This window comes from Populus alba, chromosome 5, assembly GCF_005239225.2.
Source record: "Populus alba chromosome 5, ASM523922v2, whole genome shotgun sequence".
Taxonomy (NCBI): Eukaryota; Viridiplantae; Streptophyta; class Magnoliopsida; order Malpighiales; family Salicaceae; genus Populus; species Populus alba.
The window spans coordinates 10,088,247-10,106,549 of record NC_133288.1 but is presented as its reverse complement, the minus strand read 5'-3'; the positions used below and the strand labels follow the sequence as shown (position 1 = coordinate 10,106,549).

The window sequence follows — 18,303 nt, the reverse complement described above, 5'->3', positions numbered from 1 at the left end:
GATTATTATATTAATTTTAGTTCTTATTTTTATGATTGTTATTTATTTTTCTCTTATTATTTTTTTTAATTAAAAATTTTGATCTATCAATAATTTACTTTTTAAAAGTTAATTTTTTTTAAAAAAATCAATTTTCAGCTAATAAATATAACTTGAATTTCAATGTAATCTCAGTATTAATTAATTTTTAATTATTTTATTTTAACTATGATTTAACAGTTACAATCTCATCATGAATTTCATTTGTCGTGCCTAAGAATTGCTAATTATTGTTTTTAATGGTTAGGGTATATTTTAGTCCAATCATAATTTATTTTAAAATTCAAGTTTCTTACTGTGATCACTGCATTGCTAAACGCCCCTAGATCTACAATTATCATCCCCAACAAAAAAAAATCGGTATCTCTATACATGAATTAGAAACCTCTCTCACAACAAAAAGTATAAACAAAACTAAAAGGCTCACAAAATGGGGGAAAAAAAGTAGAAGAAGAAAGAATCTTAGGGTAAGCACATTGACGTTCATGTACTCGGTGATGTTATTTTATAATAAAAATTATTAAGAAAAGATAAAAAAAAAAAAGTCCCGATCAAAAACATGGATTGTTTCTAACCTAATGTTTACAAGTTTCTTATGATATTTGAAATAATACGGTGGGTGGACTATGCTGTGGGATCTGCCAATATGAGCATTCACGAGAATGATTCATACATAGCCCAATGGGCCGTAATGAGTCCTTGTCTTTCTGGATCTGCTTCCTTGTGGTGAACATCTTCACAAGAGAGTGTTGGGTTCTAATAATTATGCCATTGACATGGTTGCAGATAGAAGGGTTTTGTCTTCTCAACCAGCGAGGGAAGCCGAAAGTTGCAGGTTGACGTGGAAGAGGGCGTGCTGGCAGAACTGAATTTAACAAAGATCAAATAATAGAGAGTGAATTTTGTTTTCATATTTTTAGGGTTTAGGAGAGAGATCTCGTGAATTTTGTGTGAGACAGAGAGAGCGTTGAATGTGGGTATCTCACCTGTTATATACGAAGCCTACTTACATGATTGGCGTGATGTCGGGGTCAATATTTTTTGTATAAAAAATATAAAAAAAAATTAAAATATAAAAATATTAGGTTTTTCTATAAAATTATACCTAAAAATCTTGTGTTTGGCTGCAACACCTAACTTAAAAGTAATATTTATAATATTAATAATAACATTAAACTTGCATGATCCAAGTTTAAGTGGGTGTAGCTGCAATATCAGACCTAATAGCCTTTGATGTAGGTCTGGCTGCAAGATTGTGACATAAAAGTGTGATAATTAAATAGATTAATTAAAAATAAAACAAACAAAGAAAAAAAAACCAACAAAAAGAAAAAAAATAATTAAAAAAAGAAAAAAAATCTGAATTAGTTGGGTTAACCCTTTATAGCAGGTTAACTCGTCAAATCTTGGATTTGTGTTGTGAAAGTTTGATAATTAAATAGAATAAAAAAATTGACGGGTTATCCAGAATTAATTGAGCTAACCCGTCAAACCCGGAATCCATGTCATAAAAGTTTGATAACTGAATAGAAAAAAATTGAACATTAACAAACTAAATTAAATGAAAAAAAATTAATAAAAAAAAAAAACTAAACAAACAAAAGCAATAAGTCTTTTTACTGTAGATTGCACATTGCAATCCACAGTTAAAGGCATAAAAACGATAAAAAAAAATTCTTTAATTAGCCAAACCTAAGATAACTAAATCGGAAAAAAAGTCATATTAATGAACTAAATTAAATACAAAAAAATATTAATTCAAAAGAAAAAATAACAAAAGAAAAAACTTATAAGAATAAAAAAACCAATGAAGAAAAGAAAAAAATCTAAATTAACTGGGTTAACTCGTCAAACCTAAGATCCGTGTTATGAAAGTTTGATAACTAAATAGAAAAAAAATTTAATGATGTAATTGTAATATATTATTTTTTAAATTATTATTTTGGTTATAAATATATTAAAATATATTTATTATTTTTTAAAATTTATTTTTAACATAGAATATTAAGAAAAATATTAAAAAATAATTTTAAAAATAATTTTTTTTAAATAAATAATTTTTTGACCGCGCATAGTTTTGACTGTTTGTTTTTTTATTTTTAAAATATTTTAAAAAAATTTAAGTTTTGTTTTATTTTAAATTATTAGATTTTTAATATTTTAAAATTATTTTAATATTAAAAATAATTTTTTAAAATAAAATAATATCATATATATATTTATATATATTTTTTAAATAAAAAATATTTTAAAAAACATTCATACCAATCCAAAATTACTTACTTGAACATCTCTATCTTAACCAGCGTGATTATTACGAAAATGAACAAGTCAATATCTTGCCAGCTCGTCTATACCTTCATCGCCACCTACTTTTCAAACAAGGCAACCACTCAACCACGTAAACTAAATCTCAGCCCTCAATGATTCAACTAAACTACCAATCCTGTCCGTCTATTCTCCCAGATCCTCTATATAGTCACACACCCGCCCTTCATTCTTTTTCTGCCTTATCAGCTAAGCCTTATTCGTAGATCCACTCTCCATGGTACCTCATTCGATCTCTTCGATTCTAGCTTCGCCTGGATTGCTTTGCGATCTATATGTTGATACCAGATTTGATATTCGAAGCTCATCCGATGCTTCAACTCTATGATTTAACGGTCTGCTATCTGGTTTGATCGGAGATCGATGTACGTATCAGTATTTTTCTTATGTTTTCCTTTGCTAAAACTGATTTAAACTGTGCTTCCGAATTATTGATTAAGCTATTAATTTGATCTTGTTTTGTAGATACATCGTAGATCTGTTTCTATAGCTCTAATTTTCAGGGGATATATCCCGTCGGTGTGTGAGCAGAAGATGACTCGAGATTTCATTTGAAGGTGGAGCGATAAGCAGTTACAGAATCTCCGTTGCTTGATCATGTAACCTGAGCAGTGATTTGTTGATTGATTGAGGAGTGATGGAATGAGATAAGGGGCGGGGCTGTGTGTTTTATTTACGAGGATGATGTATAAGATACATATATCGGGACCAAAAGGCCAGGAGGCTGAGAGGTCTTGTTTATTATCTGTCATCCGACCTTTGCCATGACAGGTGCGCTTGCATGGCAGGTCACCCATCATCTTAATAAAACTATTATTTTCGTGTTTTGGAGGGGAGATCGCATGGGGAATTGCCCGGGTTCTCCCCTCTGCTGTTCGTGTCCTGCTTTCTCTTACTTCTCTTTGACTTACGGTCCTTGCCTGAGATCGCGCTGCCCTTTCACGAGGCACTCCAGCTTAGCAATCAATTCACATCTACTGCACGATGTTGCAATTTGTGAAGCTGACTCCAAGGTATTCTCTCTTTTATAACTCCAATACGAATTTCTTATTTTTAGAAACAGCCAGTCATATTTCCAAGACTTGGAACAAACATAAAAAAAAAGAATCATATTGTTTTTTTTATTATTATCATTGCAACCTATTTTTCATTTCTTATCGGATATTTGGTCCCGTCAAATATAAATCTTTGATACAATGGGCTATCAAGATAATGCAACCAAAACTGGTTTCAACGCAAGATTGGCAGTTACTATATAGCCACCAAAACTAAGAGGTACTGAATCATAGGTTTGATTTATAAGGGTTCAGTTTTTAGTCTGTAATACACGAAAGCACTTGCTCATTACAACAACCCGTTATTGCGTGGTAACAATCAAGTTTATTTCATTAACAACGCGACTGCAAACGCAACCTAAGCATATCTGTGATTCTTACAAACCAACCTTGGGCATGAATGAGGTTTGTTATCTGGATCTAGTTCTTCGGTTTCCTTTTCTTGTTATCCCGTGCAAAACTATTGTATGAACAGCTTTGCTTTCGCTATTTAGCTTTCGCTATTTACAATTAAGATCTGGCTTTCAAGTATGTAAATTAGAGAATATTGTGCCCTGTGATATCCTTACCTCGGAGCTGTTTTCAAGTTTTTCTACTCTGTATTGTTATTTGCAACTGGCTCCTGTTTGGTTCATTGGATCTGAGTGATGTAGCCTGAAGATTGTGGTGTTGAAGATGGGATCTGTAGACCCCATTGGATGATTGTTGGGCTGCACGACTTCAATGACCATGGCTTCTAGGGAAAAAGAGGGAGAGCGCAGGAGCCTTCACAACATTCTTTATGAAGCTGCATCACGCTAAATCAGCTATTGAGGTGATCAAGTTTTTCTCAATGGTTCAAGATTTGAGTTGCTACTGTTTGATTATTTTAGTTTGAGGTTTGTTTTAATGCAATTTGCAGCTGGACATTAATATATATTAGATACAGAGCTCGTTCTAGTCGTCATAATGCTAGTTTTTGGAAGCTGGAAATGCCTTGTTTTCTCAAGCTTTGACATCAGTTCGAGATTTTTTATTTGACGGTGTTTTCTTGCCTTACTTTTATTTTTTTGCTCTCTAGACGTAGCTGTTTTGTTGAAAATATGTGGAATTATCTTTCCTTTGATCGATTTGAAGAAGAAAGCGGTCGTTCTTTTTTAAGCATTTTCTGGAATTATGTATCATGTCCAAAGCTTTTACATGAGCGTTATCTTCTTTCTTTCCTTCCATGTTTGTCAGGTTTACAATCGATCCTGATAGCCTTGAAAGCCAGTCAAGAATTGCGTTTCTTAAACCACGATTTTCTTGCAGGTGTTCGAGAAATCATTTGTGTAAATTCACTTTTATCTTATAAATGCACAAGATGTTGGTTCCACAATCATTTTATGGTCATTCCGAGGTGGGTTGATGACGAGTTGTGTTCTAGGTGTTGAATGTGCTTGTAACTTCAACCATTAAATCATGGTTAACGGTTAGGGTTTCAATGGCATATAGATCATTTCTTAAAGCATTTTGTCAAAAGCAAGGGGGTGGGTGATTGTCATCTTTTACCTAATGTTGCTTTTATTCAAGCGCCATAAAAAAATGCCATTAATAATTGTGGTCATGTTTCATCTGGAAATCAAAGATCTCTTTACTGCTGCAATCTTGTTTGGAAAAAACTTGTTTCTACATTCCATTGGGTTTTTACGTCAAAGAACACTTTTGGGGATCTTTAAGATTTTTTTAATTTAAATTAATTTTTATTGTTTTCAAGTGTTAAAAATAAATTTTAAAAAATAAAAAAATATTTTTTCATGTTTTTCTATACCTGACCTTATTAAATCATTATTAAATTGATGTATATATATAAAAAATATTTTTATGTATATAAAAAATTATGAAATTAATATTTTATTTTAATAAATAATTTTTTGGAAAAATTAACAATTGATGAAAGGAAAATAGAAGGAACGGAAGTTGCTGTATTTTGGAAGGCCATTCTTCAATGTTGAAAAGATCTGTAAGCTCAAAATGGTAAGAGCGCTCAAAGTCCCCATTATGATGGTGTTTTGAGAGGTTGGTGGTTCAAATCCACCCAGGTCTTATTAGTTCATGTGGTTCGTTCTTTTCTGCTGTTTTTTTGTTTGTTTTATCTTCTTGTCTAGAATTTACTTAAAGACGCTTAATAACGTAGTCATAGAATTATTTAATTTACTTTATTTTTTTAAAAAAATTTATTTTTAATTATAAAAACATAGCTTTAATTAAAAAAACAAAAAAAATAATTTTTATGGAATACTGTTGGGGTCAGGGTTAAAATTTTAAAACGACATCATTTTCCATGTTTTTTCTTAAAAAGTTAAAAGCAATATAATGTCAAGATTTTTCATGATGTTCATTATTTTGCAGTTCCGATGCTTTGTTCAGATCAAATCAAGGGCTAGCAGGGCTGTTAGCTGAAAGGCCCTCCTTTCGGGCGAAAATCGTTCTGTAGAACAAGGCATTGCGATTGTAGGGTGTCTTGGTAAACAAATGAATAATGTTTCTTTTTTCTTTTTGAGTTTTTTAATAGAAAATTGAAAAAAGGACAAATTCTTTCATCAAGAGAAAGAATTGCAGTTATTTTTTCATAAAAGATCAAAACCATTCACTTTAACAATCCTTTTCAATTATAGAATATTAATTTTATTTGATTTAAATTGAATTAAGTCTCCTAAAAAATTCTAGAGGGTTGAAAAAAAATTATAGGATTTTATTACTATTTTATATTGATATAATTATTAACAGGCTAAATCGCCTTGAAGAATTCCAAAAAAAATTTACAATTTTTTTATAAAACTTTACCATTAAAAATTCAAATCATAACGAAATGAAATTTGGAGGGTGCTAAAATAACCTTAGTGTTAAATACTAATAATTTACCACCGAATAGAAAAAATATTAAATATTCAACTCATCGTTTATAATTTTATTGGTAATATTAATTATACTATCAAGTATCAACGGACCCAGCCAAAATCATCCCTAAAACAGGCATGAACACCTCAAACATCAACATGACCGAAAACCCATCATTTTTCAAGTTGTCTTTAGGTTCCAGCAACAACGTGTGAGGAGAATGGACGGCCACTGTTTTTGGGTTTAAATCTAACATTGTTGCCAAGATTATCTTATAAAATATAATGACAATTATATAAATAATTTATTTTATGTGTATATATAAAGATGTAAAATATTATGAATCGGTAGGATGTAAATTATAATAAATTATAATTTTTGAGGAAAAAAACAAACAGAACTCAAGTAAAATGAAACTTATAGAATGATTTTTTTTTTTAAAATATAGGCTAAACAATTTTCCGAAAATAAACAAACCCGGTATCTCGCCAGCTCAAATGTGCCGTCCATCCCTTCATCGACACCTAATTTTCAAACAAGGTAAAAACTCAACCACGTAAACTAAATCTCAGCCCTTAATCATTCAACTAAGCTACCAATCCTGTCCGTCTATTCTCCCAGAGCCTCTATAAAGTCGCACACCCGCCATATTGCTGTTTCTGCCTTACCAGTTCAGCTCTAGTATTCCCAGATCTACCCTTCATGGATTCCCCCTCGATCTTTTGGACTCCAGGTCCGCCTAGATCGCTCTGCGATCTTTATCCTGATATCAGACTTGATAATCGAAGTTCAACACCGTGATTTCACGGTCTGTTATCTTATTTGATCGGAGATCGCTCCTGAGGTATGTATCAGTATTTTTATTGCGTGTTCCTTGGCTAAAGATGATTTAAATTATGTTTCCGGATTATTGATTAAGCTATTTATTTGATTTTGTTTTGTAGATACGGCGGAGCTCTGTTTCGAAAGCTCTAATTCTCAAAGGATATATCCAGTTGGTGTATGAGCAGCAGATGATTCGAGATTTCACTTGAAGGCGGGGGCGATAGAACAATTACAGAATCTCTGTTGCTTGATGATGTGACCGTGGACCGTGGGCTGTGATTTTGTTGATTGATTAAGGAGCGATGGAAGGAGATAGGGGGTGGAGCTGTGTGGTTTATTTACGAGGATGATGTATAAGATATATATACCGGGACTAAAAGGCCAGGAGACTGAGAGGTCTTGTTTATTATCTGTCATCCGACCTTTGCCATGACAGGTGCGCTTGCATGGCAGGTCGCCCATCATCTTAATAAAACTATTATTTTCGTGTTTTTGAGGGGAGATCGCACGGGGAATTGCCCGGGTTCTCTCCTCAGCTGTCTGTGTTCTGCTTTCTCTTACTTCTCTTTGCCTTACGATCCTAGCCTGAGATCACGCGGCTCTTTCACGAGGAACTCCAACTCCAGCTTAGCTGCCAGTTCATCAATTGTACAATATTGCAATTTGTGAGGCTGACTCGAAAGGTATTCTCTCACTTATATCTCCAATACGAATTTCCTTGATTTTTAGAATCAATCAATCAATCAGTCAGTCATACTTACATAACTTAGAATCAGTCATTTGCAAGAGATCATGATTCGTTGTTATTCGTTGCTTATATTTGATCCAGATGTAGATAATACGGGATCACTAAGAGATTGCGCATCTAAAACTAGTTTCAGCTTTGGAAATTAGCAGTTCCCTATGGTGGAGTTCTTGAAAAAAAACGCCCCACACACAACACACATCCTGGAAATTGATTTTGATCTTTTATCGGGATTACTCTAGTCTCCGATCAGGAGTTTTTGCTTGCACCAAGCATCTGTTCATTCTAACGTCCCGCTATAACTAGTCATCATTCTTTACCGACAGTGCAGGTTCATTTCATTTTCAAATGCCTTGAAATTCAAATCATATTGTATTTATATACACTGAAGCAGTCAGATTTGCCATTACAGAGCTAACCTGGTCATGAGTTTTATTACTAGATCTAGTTTCTCAATTTCTAGCTCTTATGAAACTCTGAAATCCGAGTTCCTTTCTTAATCAGGTCCTTTTTACTGCCATAATTGTAGTTGCAATTATGTATTCTACAATATTGTGCTTATGATATCCTTGTAAAACCTGTGCTCATGGATGATGCTGGTGTTTTGTGCTGTGCAATTGGCTCTGTTGTTTGGTTCTTTGGGTTTTGAAGTGATTTAGCCTTCAGATGGTGGTTTGGAGCCGCCTGACTTCCACACAACCATGGCCTTCAACTCTCTCAGCTGTGCCAGCTCAGCAGGTCTTCACGGCATTCTCAATTGAGCTGTCCATGCTTAGCCAACGATTGAGGTGATCAAGTTATTATTCAATGGTTCGCTCCTCTTCCACCTGAAAGAAAAATAAATAACCCAATATGATTTTATCACGCAGTTACATTAGTTTTGAATTGTTTCATCATTCTGCGTAATTCGTTACGATATGTTTAATTCTTTACTGTTTGCCGGGGGAGATGAACTTCATATTGTTAATTCATGGTAGCAGAAGGTTTCTTGTTTTCTCATGTGTTTATGGTATTTCGATATTTGAGGAAATTTATCACTGAACAATTTGAAGTTCTTACTGTTTAAATATAGCCCTCGATTTGGTCTATCAAATATTGTTTGGTTTCATGACTCAAACCATTTCTAACCATATTCAAAGCTCATTGATGTTCTTGAAATGGTGCAAATAACGGAACAGAACAATGACCACGTGAGACCCTCGTCCACCATGATTTCTTGAAGAAATGGTATTACAAAGTCTTGAAGAAATAGAATAGGCAGAAAAAGATTTTGAAAAATAGCATGGCTAGGGGAAGCTCACACCTACGGTTTTTTAAAATTTGTCGGTGTAAACTACGATATTTCAAGTAATTTGTGAAATAGGCTACAAGAAATTTCAAAAAGGGGAGAGATTGTGGGTGCATCGAAGCTTTAATGATGGCTGCTTTGAACATGAGAAAGGTTATTTATTGAAAAGAGCTCTTTGAACATCAAATTAAGTTAAAGACGATGATCGGTGAAAGTCAAACTTGTTTAAAGATGGTGGGTGTTTATTTGGCTCTAGACAATGTGTGTGGATCATTCGGGATTTTTGTCTTCAAGTTATTTACTTGATCCTGAGGTATGTTTCATATCGTTCTCTTTTCGAACCTGTTTTTTCGGAATTTGTAGCAATCTATTTTTATTATTTTTCTAAATATTGTAATTTCTAATTGTTGTTTTTTTTGAAATACATGGGAATTGTGATATTTTTTTCAATTTTTTTCGCATGTATTATTTTAAATGTGCTACCCATCTGTTAAATGTATATAATAGTTTACATAAACACACACACACACACACACACACATATATTCTCCCATCTGTTAAATGTATATAATAGTTTACATAAACACAACATGCTTTATAAAAGCTTTCTTTATCGAAGGTTGCCTTGGCTACCAACTAGTTTACTTTCTCTGTTTTTATCTAAAATTTAAAGGCTGCAACGATATTGTCGAAGCCAGTAAAATCTAAATTGTTGCGGTAATTATGTTGCTGTCACTTTTGAGTGGTAGTTATGTTGGTGTATTTTTTTTTTCTTGTCATGCCATGACATTTGCTGTAACAAAGAGAAATGTGTTTTTTTTTTTAATAAATTTTTAATTGTTATTTTTCCAAATGCGATGTGCTAGTTCTAAAACCATAAGTATGGGTAGGTTGTTCAGGGGAAAAAATGTACATATGAACATTGCAAGCATATCTTATTTTTCTTTTCTTTTATTTTTTTTTCAATTTTATTCTTGGATGATTTTGAATTTATTTTTATAATTTGTTTTTAATTGTTTCTATCAAGTTATAGTACTCTAACTAAACATATTGATATTTAGTATTTGATTGAAGTATGAATTTGCAAGTATTTGTTTTATTATTATGTAATCAAGTAAAATATAGTTTAAGAAAATAGAATTATTAAACCTAGTATACTCTATGACCTAGAGCTTGGGTTTAGGTTAAGCATTGAAGGTGGAGTTGATTCAATATTATTTTGGAAGTTTTTTTTTTTAATAAACTAATCTATGTTTTTATTTATTATAGTAATGTTTAGATTTGATAAGTTGATTGAATTATATCGACTATCTTACTATTAGTAAAAATATATGTATTTTCAATCAATGGGTGATGAATCTTAATATTAGTAATACACACACACACATATATATTTTATGTTTTTTTCAATCGGGGGGTGATGGTGGACTTTTAGGTACAATATATTTTTATTTTATTTTAAAAATAGAGAATGATTCTTATTGTCCCATATTTGAGTCCATTCTTTTTTAATGTCCAGAAGATCTATAAGCTCAAAATGGAAGAGCGCTCGTTATCCCATGATGGGGTTTTGAGAGGTTGGTGGTTCAAATCCACTTAGATTTTATTATTTCTTTATTTACATTAGCTTGATATGTTTGGTAGCTTTTGTGCTTTATTAATAGCGTAGACTGATTGTTTAACACAGTTAATGTAAGAAAAGGCTATTAAAGTGTATACCTATTTTATTTTACTTTGATATTTTCTTCAAAGTAGATCGATTCCACCTTTCAAGTTCAGCATTTGGAGGGAGATACACACTCTGTTAGTTTTGCGCCGGATTCGTTCCATGCATCAGGGGCATTGCAAGTTCAAATTGCACAAGGATGGACATGTTAGCATAGGTAGTAGTTGTTATTGATAGAAATACAGCTGAAATAGGAGTGTAATTATAGGATAAGTATCTTCCTATACTTTAAGCCTAAATTATAAGAATGTAATGTAAATCAGGATTCCTTCCTATTTAAGGAACGAGACTCTCATGTAAAGGGGGGATTCAGCCAATTTGACATGGTATCAGAGCTATACCTTTGAATTTGTATTCCAAAATCAGGTTTTTTCTTGTTGTTCTCGGTTTCTGGATTATTCTGGATCAGTCCTAGATATATAGGACTCTTGGTCTCCTGGCTTTTTGTAATCAGTCCTAGATACAGAGGACTCTCAGTTTTTTGGTTCTTTTGGTTTGGTTCTCGGTTGTCAGCTGAGGTTTGTATTTTCCTTGTTCTGTGATTTTTTGTGTATCACTACAAAGATGTCAAACAATTCTGATATGTTTGGTGTCCGATTTACTGGGAAGAATTATTTTGCTTGGGAATTTTAGTTTCAAGTATTTGTCACAGGAAAAGAATTGTGGGGTCATGTGGATGAGAGTGATCTAGCCCCTACTGATGCTACAAAACTGTCTTTATGGAAGGTCAAGGACGCTCGGGTAATGTCCTGGATACTAGGGTCAGTTGATCCCCTCATTATTCTTAATCTGAGGCCATAGAAAACAGCAAGAACCATGTGGGAGTATCTGAAGAAGGTTTACTATCAAGATAACAATGCTAGACATTTTCAATTAGAAAACGACATCTCTAATTATTCTCAAAGCAATCTTTCTATTCAGGAGTATTATTCTGGTTTTCAGAACCTATGGGCAGAATATACTGATATCATTTATGCCCAGATTCCAGCAGAATCCCTCTCGGTTATTCAGAAGGTGCATGAGCAGAGCAAGCGTGATCAATTTCTCATGAAATTGAGATCTGAATTTGAGATTACTCGCTCGAATTTGATGAACCGAGCTCCTTTGCCTTCCTTGAATGTTTGTTTTGGGGAATTACTGCGGGAAGAACAACGAATCCTTACACAAAGTACTCTAAAGCAGGACAACCCAAGGAAGAGGTAGAGGCTGGAATATGGGCAATGTTCAGTGTTATAGCTGCAAGGAATATGGCCACATTGCTAACAATTGTAGAAAGAAGTTCTGCAATTATTGCAAATAGCAAGGGCATATTATCAAGGAGTGTCCCGCTCATCCTCAAAACCGGAAAATACAGGCCTTTCCAGCGGTGGTATCTGAAAGCTCATCTGTGACAGTCGCTACTAGTTCTCTTACTCCAGAAATGGTGCAACAAATGATCATTACAGCCCTCTCGGCCCTAGGGCTACAAGGTAATACTTCCAATTCACAACTTTGGCTTGCTGATTCCGCTGCTTCAAATCATATGACCAACGCATCTAGTATGCTTAAGAATGTGCGAGAGTATCATAGTTCATCACAGATTCAGGTTGCTAATGGTGGTCATATACCCATCACTAAAATTGGAGATATTGATCCCACCTTCACAAATATTTTTGTATCACCGGAACTGTCTACTAGCCTTATTTCAGTTGGTCAACTGGTGGATGATAACTGTGATGTGCATTTTTCTTGTAATGGTTGTCTTGTGCAGGACCAAGTGTCGGGGAAAGTAATCGCGAGGGGGCTTAAAGTTGGACGCTTATTTCTGCTGTATTTTTCCATTCCTAGTTGTCTTTCTTTTGCATGCTCGAATGTTCTAAATAAAAGTGAAGTCTGGCATACACGTTTAGGCCATTAAAATTGTGTTGTTTTATCTCGATTGTTGAATTCTGGTTTGTTGGGAAATAAAGATAAATTTTCTGGTTTGTTGGGAAATAAAGATAAATTTTCTTCTTTCGATGCTTTAATTGATTGTTCAACATGTAAGTTAGGTAAGAGTAAAACTCTTCCTTTTCCTTCTCATGGTAGTCGTGCCACAAAATGTTTTGATGTTATTCATAGTGATGTTTAGGGACCTTCACCGATACTTTCTCATGCTCATTCCAAGTACTTTGTAACTTTTATTGATGATTATAGTAGGTTTACTTGGGTATACTTCTTACGTTCCAAATCTGAGGTTCTTTCCATCTTTAAGACATTTCTTGCCTATGTTGAAACCTAATTTTCTACTGGTATTAAGGTATTAAGATCTGATTCGGGTGGGGAATATATGTTACGTGACTTTCATGATTTATTACTACAAAAGGGTATTATTTCACATCGTTCTTGTCCATATACACCTCAACAAAATGGGGTTGCTGAGCGTAAGAATCGACATTTGTTGGATGTCACTAGAACCTTATTACTTGACTCGTCTGTTCCCTTTAAATTCTAGGTTGAAGCATTGTTTACTGCTATTCATTTAATTAACCGTTTGCCCTCCCAAGTGTTAAATTTCGACTCCCCTTATTATCGTCTATATCATGAGGCTCCTAGCTACTCTGATTTGCATACTTTTGGTTGTGTTTGTTTTGTTCATTTGCCTTCTAATGAATGCCACAAACTTTCTGCTCAGTCTGCTAAATGTGCTTTTCTAGGTTATAGTATTTCTCACAAAGGTTTTGTTTGTTATGATCTAAGTTGTAGCAAATTTCGTGTTTCTTGAAATGTGGTCTTCTATGAAAATCAATATTTTTTTCCCTACTGCTACTCCTACTGCATCTTCATTGCATGCTCCTATTCTTCCTTAATTTGAGGACGCGTCGTCATTTGAGCGGTTTAACCCTGGAATTGTGTATGAAAGACGGTGCCCAATTTTGGCTCTTCCGGAGATTAACCCACCATCTGATACTGCTACTGAGACTGCTTCAGTACCTTCCCCTCTACAGCCTGCTCTTCGTTGTTCTACGAGGGTTTCTTATCCTCCTGATGGGTTTGGTTTCTCTGCTACTCTATCCAATATTATTGTTCCATCATGTTACTCACAGGCTGTCCAGCATGAGTGTTGGCAAACCGCCATGCAGGAAGAACTTTGTGCGCTTTAGGATAATCATACATGGGATCTTGTTTCATGTCCTCTATCGGTTAAACCCATTGCGTGGTAAATGGGTATATTCCATAAAGCTTTGCTCTGATGGCACTCTAGACCACTATAAAGCTCGATTGGTTGCTCTGGGGAATTTACAAGAATATGGGGTGGATTATGAAGAGACTTTTGCCCCCGTAGCCAAAATGACTACTGTGCGCACTATTATTGCCATTGCTGCTTCACAGGGTTGGCCACTTCATCAAATGAACGTCAAAAATGCGTTTCTTCATGGTGATCTCAAAAAGGATATTTATATGGCACCTTCACCGGGTTTGGTTTCATCTTCTAAATCGGTTGTTTGTAAATTGAAGCGGTCCTTGTATGGTTTGAAACAAGCTCCCCGAGCATGGTTTGACAAGTTTCGCACTACCTTGCTTCGCTTCTCTTTTGTGCAAAGCAAATATGATTCTTCATTATTTCTTTGCATAACATCTACTGGGTATGTTTTCCTACTTGTTTATGTTGATGACATTGTCATTACAGGCACTGATTCGACATTGATGAGCAGACTTCAGTAACATCTTCGGGATTCCTTTCATATGAAGGACCTTGGTTCTCTCACTTACTTCTTGGGTTTGGAGGTTCATTCTTCCCCTTCTGGTATTTATGTGCACCAACAGAAATACACTCATGATTTGATTGCTTTGGCCGGTCTTCAAGCTTCTTCTCCAATGGATACTCCTTTGGAGGTGAATGTTAAGTTTCAAAGTGATGATGAGGATCTTCTTCCTAATCCATCTTTGTATCGATAACTTGTTGGCAGCTTGAATTATCTTACTATTACTCGACCTGATATCTCCTTTGCAGTTCAGCAAGTCAGTTAATTTATGCAATCTCCTCGTCATCTACACTTAGCAGCAGTCCGTCGCATCATTCGATATCTACTTGGTTCTTCTAACCGTGGTCTATTCTACCCAGCTGGATCTCTTATTAGTCTTGTTGCATACAGTGATGCAGATTGGGCTGGTTGTCCTGATACCAGATGCTCTGTTACAGGTTGGTGTATGTTTCTTGGTGATTCCTTGATTTCTTGGAAATGTAAGAAACAAGATCGAGTCTCCAAATCCTCAACCGAATTTGAATATCGTGTCATGTCCACTGCCTGCTCAGAGATTGTTTGGCTTCGTGGCCTGCTTGCCGAGATGGGATTTCACCAGACTACTCTTACTCTCCTCCATGTAGACAACACGAGTGCTATTCATATTGCTACGAATCTCGTCTTGCATAAGCACACCAAGCATATTGAAGTGGATTGTCACTCTATCCGCGAAACCGTCGATGCTCATGTTATTTCTCTTCCACATATCTCCACCGATCTCCAGATTGCTGACGTGTTCGCCAAATCCATGACTCGACAACGACATCAGTTTTTGGTTGGCAAATTGATGCTTATTAATCATCCAGCATCAATTTGAGGGGGGATGTTAGCATAGGCAGTAGTTGTTATTGATAGAAATACAGCTGAAATAGGAGTGTAATTATAGGATAAGTATCTTCCTATACTTTAGGCCTAAATTATAAGAATGTAATGTAAATCATGATTCCTTTCTATTTAAGGAACGGGACTCTCATGTAAAGGGGAGATTCAGCCAATTTGACAGGACATACTTTTGTCCTTGAAATGTATTAGGAAAACTAGCTTGGTGGACTAGAAGCAACTTTGCTAAAGGAAGATCCAATTATTATTTAAAGTAAAATTAATTAATTTTTTTATGTACTAATCTATATTTTTTTTTTATTTGTCATAGGTCCAAAATACACACTAAATGAACTAGCAATGGGCTTCGGACACAAGGTTCGAGTTGCCTGACATGGGTATTGTGCAAAGTCAATGCTTATGTTTTATTCTTTAGATGTATTAAAATTTTGAACTTGGTGGATTCAGAGTAGAGTTTGCTAAAAAGAGGCTTAATTGCTATTTTACCCTTTGTTAGTAACTTGAAGTAGTATAGCCTAAAATAACCCAGTTCCTTTTACCTAGTTTTTTAATGTGCTTTCCTTTTATCATACAAGGAGTACAACACCTTATCATTCGATTTATTTTTTTGCGTTCAACATTTCTTTCCTCTTTGTGTCCAATTTTCATTAACAGACTATAAACAAACATATAAACGATATATAGTTATTGTCCACCAGGAAATATTGATTGGTGTTAGATGATTAAGTATTGTCAAATTGCTTGGTAATATGGGTCAAAAGGAGGAAATACTGTGACTCTTGGATTTATAGATCTAATGAATGGTGGTATTATATTCAAGGTAAAATACTTGTCATTTTAATTGCTCATTGAGCCTAAACAAGTCCTATATGACAAAAAGGCTCCATGTGCTAAATTGTGACAAAAAAACATAGGTGGATAAATGGTTGTATTAGAGGGTTTATCCCTTCCAAGAAAGGATACATAATTGGTCTATAAAGAAGAGAAGTGTATGAAAGTTGTATTAGTTATAACAAGTGAGTTGTGCTCTTAATGATTTTCATATTTTGACATACCAATTAGACTACAACATAATAGTTTTAATGAAAGATACAGTAAAAGTATGGCTATTTCTTTAAGGATTTTAAAAAGGGTTAAATTCTCTAAAGCACCTATGAAACCAAAAGTTGTTTAGGATTAAAATGAACATAACAATGAGTACCTAAAGAATCTCTAGGTGGATAATTACGTGAGTATTATTGTCTTGGTTTGTATAAAAAATTAAATAGTTCAAAACATCATGTTCACTATTTATCATGTAATTTTGATAATATTTCATTAAGAAATGTTCAAAGCTAAAAGTTACCTCTCATGATATAGTGATCTATCAAATCAGTATCTATTTATAAATTATTTGAGTCTTCATTATCTATTTATAAATTATTTAAGTCCTCGCATTGATCAAATAATTTTTATTCATATAGGGGTATTGTTGGAATTGATTTATAAAACATATAATGGACCTTTTAAAGGTCAAATCATATGTGAGATCCACTCACATTTAAGGTTAAAACCATGTTGTATTTTGTAATACAACATGAGTACTTTAACATTGAGATATTAATATGTTTTAAAATTTAATTAAAGGTGAATAAGAAATTGTTCTAAAAGAACCTTTGGATAACAAAAATCTTAACTAAAATAGCTTTGTTGATTGGATAATGTGCTTATGGGCTTATGAGTTTGGGCTTGAATTTAGTTAAAGAAAATATTTGTTATTAAGTTCATATTTGATCACTAATTTCTTCTAGTCCCTAAGATATCTTAATACATAAACAAATACATTAATAATGTAATGAGAAGGAATGCTATTATGAGTAATTCATGAACTATAAACATTGATCATAGTTAATAAAAAATTATTAATTATAAAGATTAATTAGTTATGAGTATTAATGTTTTTGTTTCTAAGTCCTATAAATAAATGTCCTGGATGAGTGCGAAAAAATCTAAGATTTTTCTTGAGTTCTTCTTTTTTTTTTCTTTGTTGTTGGTTTTTCCAAAGACTTGTTTTTCTATTCTTTATTTTTACTTTGAACTTAGATTCAGTCCTTGTAAAGAGATATTGAGTATTATTGCTTTGAGTTTGCTAGACCTTATTTAGGATTGCACCTAAACAAGGATGAGTTGTTTGAATCTTTGGAGGCTTATTGAATAAAGTTGTTGTGAACCAAATGAGGAGCAACAAAGCCTTAAGAACAAAGGATTAATCATCAATATTGACAAAATTTTAAATTAAATATCTTCTAAGGAATTCAATAAATGCACTAAACTAGTTTTGTTAAAGTATAATTTCAATATTTGTTTAGTTTACATGCTAGGTTTGTTTTTCTTTTGCAAGTTTATATACTTACATAGTATATATGCTGTATTTTTGTAATGATTGCATGATTATCATGTTTTTTTTTTATTATTATTTTAACGTTTGCATTATAATAAACTAAATATAATTTTCTTACTTGTCTAATCTTCACTTATATATTTTTTGATCTTGATTATCTGTAAAGATAATTCTCATCCAATCAATTTTGTTTGATAGTTTCAAGAAACATTAACATTGCACCTAGTTTTACTACTAGGATGAGGATAATAACAAGCATTAGAATTAGAAATGAGTAAAATACTATCTTTGATTCTCTCATATCAAATTTCATAGATTAAAAGCACCAAGAAAGCCTAAGAAATGCAAAGGAAGGATCTTTTTTCAAGTTTCTTGGTCATACTTTTCCCCTTACTACTAGGTTCTTGATTTCTATTTGTATAAAAAGGCAAGCAACAAACACTTAACATGTAGG

The 18,303-nt window shown here is 33.5% G+C and overlaps 2 long non-coding RNA genes across 6 annotated transcripts; both read left to right on the top strand.

The window, feature by feature from the left end:
* The first annotated feature begins 2,323 nt into the window (after positions 1-2,323).
* On the top strand, positions 2,324-3,192 carry LOC118029805 (uncharacterized). The gene is made up of 2 exons (XR_004684230.2): positions 2,324-2,732; positions 2,833-3,192. It is a non-coding gene; the product is annotated as an uncharacterized lncRNA (long non-coding RNA).
* Positions 3,193-3,393: 201 nt separating this feature from the next.
* LOC118029798 (uncharacterized) lies at positions 3,394-15,794 on the top strand. 5 transcript variants are annotated; one of them, XR_012169906.1, is made up of 7 exons: positions 3,394-4,236; positions 4,641-7,125; positions 7,226-7,542; positions 7,691-7,789; positions 7,942-8,182; positions 8,356-12,334; positions 12,616-12,775. It is a non-coding gene; the product is annotated as an uncharacterized lncRNA (long non-coding RNA). The 5 variants fall into 5 exon arrangements; XR_012169904.1 differs by having other exon boundaries at positions 7,942-10,716; positions 10,895-12,334; positions 12,616-12,774; XR_012169905.1 differs by lacking the exon at positions 12,616-12,775 and adding an exon at positions 15,780-15,794 and having other exon boundaries at positions 7,942-10,716.
* Positions 15,795-18,303: the final 2,509 nt, after the last annotated feature.